Source organism: Delphinus delphis, chromosome 1, assembly GCF_949987515.2.
Source record: "Delphinus delphis chromosome 1, mDelDel1.2, whole genome shotgun sequence".
Taxonomy (NCBI): domain Eukaryota; kingdom Metazoa; phylum Chordata; class Mammalia; order Artiodactyla; family Delphinidae; genus Delphinus; species Delphinus delphis.
Window position 1 is genome coordinate 164797801 of NC_082683.1, and position 3560 is coordinate 164801360.

The following is a 3560-nucleotide window of genomic DNA, read 5'->3' on the forward strand; positions in this document are numbered from 1 at the left end:
TCACTAATGTCTGTAACATCCTTTGTTTACTGATATGGCAGGCAATATTCCATTTATCACAGCCAATGGACCAATGGACTCTATTGTTTCTACCTTAGGTCTATGTCTAGAATTTGGTCTCTCTCCCATTGCCAGTTTTTTTTTTTTAATTACAACTTCTTCATCGTATATCTGCATTATTTCAGTAGAATCCTAACTTATTTCTCTTCACTAGTTTTCCTTTCTTTTAACTCACTCTTCACTGTTAAAGATTGTGTTGCCAAATTAACTCTCCAGAAAAACAAATCTGACTATATCTTTCTTCTTCTGGAGACCTCCATCACCCATACAAAAATATCTAAGGAACCATGAAAAAGATGCTTCAAAGCAAATGGGAAATAGCTCCTTTCTCCTCTCCTTTCAACACCTTTATCTATCAGAAGGGCTATGTGACCATATCTCCTGCAGATCTTTATTTATTTCCCTAAAAGAAGACAAACTGTCTCAGAATGGTAAGTCTGATACTTGGACAAATGTGTCATTTTCTCCTAGCTCCTACCAAATATCTAGAGAGGAGCTAACTCTCCCCCAACCCTTATGTATGAGCACATGTTAAAAGAAGGGCATCCTAGGGCTTGTTTATCCTGGCTCTAGGATTGACTGCTTAGGAAGTATGCAAAGCCAGTAATGACTAATGTCCTTAAATATTACTTATTACTCATATAGCATAATCACAATAAATACTGAGAGGCCCACACACTATTTCTTTTGCTATTTGAACCACAATTTAATATCTACCGAGTATGGCCTCTTCACAGAAGAACTATTAACTTGCTGAGCTAAACCATATTTAAAGAGCAGCCAGTTGTATGGATTCTTTGCTCTTAATTTGCAGCTAAGTTCCAATTAAACCTGTGTTGTATTCAAGCAAGTTAAATTGCAGTGACTGTTGACTTAGGAAAAAATATTAACTGACTCTGTCTGGAGCCCAGTTAGACTGTGGCTTACAATGATCCTGATTAGAGAGGGATGTGGAGACGGTTGGAATTATAGAGCATAAATCAATACACTTTCTATGAGAAGGCACTGCTGTATATGTTTAGACAACAGGTACTTACTGAAGACTCACTGTTTGCAGGAGCATTGTGGAGATCTCCCAAAATTTATACAGTACAGTTTATGACCCCAAGAGTTGAAACTGAGAGCTGCTGCTGTGAGACACATCAAGGGAATGCTGAAGTGACAGTTTAGGTAATTCTGGTTGTCATATTGACCAGTTGCCTAAGTGTAGACAAGGTTGCTTGATAATTGGTCTAATTCCTTATTCATCATATAAGGGATAATAACACCTGCCTCTCTCCATCTTTACAGGACAGTTACACGATGGCTAATGTCTACTGAATGCTAAATGTGTCCCCACACTATTTGAAATGTTGTACACATATTAACTCATCCAGTCTTCACAGCCTCCTGAAAAACAGATATAATCCACGTTTTGTAGATTAGGAAATTGAAGCACGGAGAGTTCAAGTTACGCGCTTAAGGTCACATAGCACTCCCATTGGTGGAGATTACTTTCTGAACTGCCCATTTCTTACTACACAGGTCTGAGGATTAGAAAGTTCCTTCTATGTTGAATCCAAGTCTGCTTATAACTCCTACCCAGCTGGTCATTGTTCTGTCCTCTGGATCCAAACAAAAATATAAATACAACTATTCTTCCCCATGTCAGAGCTTCAGTATTTGAGGATAGTGGCCCCTGTCTCCCCTCCAATCTTCTTTGGTCTAAGTAACCTCAGTCCCTGAAACCATTTTACATCTATCCAGTTTGGAGAGGGCCTTACTCTGCTGTTACCTGAGAGTAGACACTATGCCCTAATTGTGCAAACAATCAGGGAGGGTCACTACATAGCATTAAGCAGACTACTCCCTCATCCTGAATGGAGAAAAAAGTCCATTTTTGTAAACAGTGTTTCCTTGCCTCTTCTTACACTACTCCTGTAATAGTAAGACCCATAAATATAACCTATTATCTTCAATAATAAAAACTGCTAAAGTGTATTATGGCTTATAGCCTGCCAGTCACCTTTTTATGATTTATGTTTTAATTTACTTAATCATCACAGCAAACCTGTGGGTTAGATGCTATTTTTATTCCTGTTCCAATGAAAAACAGAGGCATGGAGTAGTTAAGACTTGACACTATATTGCACAGCATATGACTGTACAGTGACTGGTTATTCATAAAGAATAATAACACACAGTACCACAGTAACTTGGAAGAGTATACATTTATGAAACGTATACAGTGTGCCTTTTAGTAGGTGCCTTTAGTACATACTTTGCCTTTTTTTGTCCAAGCAACATCTTGTCTTATGAATATCTCACACAATTCTCAGATTTAAAGTTGAGTATAGCAAAAATGAAGTGCCTCCTTGAACTTAGGTGAGACCAACCCTCCAGGGGCCTCTAGTCAATTTCCACTGACGCTCCACCAACCTGGCTGATCAGGACCTGCCCCAGTGATGAGCCCCGGGACAGCTGGGGAATGAGTGCTGGATCAGTGGGGACAGGCTGTCAGCCCAGGAAAGGTATTTTTATATGGGTGTGAAATGTTTACCTCTATCTCTGGGTCCCGTCGAGTAGAAATACGTTTCATGATGGCAAAGGTGGCAGTTTTTTGCTGCAAGATATTTTTATATACTGGAAATGACAGATAGAGAGAGAGAGAGAGAGAGAGAGAGAGAGAGAGAGAGAGAGAGAAAGATAGATAGATAGAGATATAGCTATCTCTAGAGATAGAGACAGATAAATGACAGATATATATGGTTAGATAGATATAGACATATCTATAGACATATCTCTATCTCTGTCTATCTCTATATCCATATCTATCTATCATTTACCTATCTCTATCTCTAGAGATATCTATCTATCATCTATCTATCTATCTATCTATCTATCTATCTATATCTGGCCTTTGTAGTTATAATATCTATTTCACCTAAGATGATGGGCTTTTAAAATGGAAACATTCCTGTAGGTGGACACTGTCCTGTTTCCACACCATGATGGCACTCGGAGAAAGGAGGCAAGAATTCTAAAGATAAAGCTCTGGAATATAAAACGAGCAGAGAGAGAGCTGTGAGTGATTCATAAATGAAGTTAGAGGTGGGAGAGGCACAGAGAGGGAGAAAGTATAAGACCAGCTTGTATAACCCTAGAATCCAAGGAAAGGATGGTAAGATCAAGCCCAGGCCCTAGGAACACAAAATGTCAGTCACCTCAGCGCACAGCAACACTTCAGTGCCTGAGACACGTTCATATAGATGGTTTCTAAGGCAGTAGCTTGAAAAGGATAAAGAGAAAATTCACCCTGTCAGTAGAATGGTCAGCCCAGGACTCCAGCCTGTTATCCCTACTGATTTTAAGTGAAAGTCTGCTAGTTTAAACTAGTGGGAAAGAATTTTTTCACAGGGTCTCTGAGTAATTGCCTACCAGGGAACATTTTTGAGGTGGGGGAGGAGGGTGAGGGTGGAACGGTGGTGAGCATGTTTCTCAGTGATCCTACCACAGTCTGG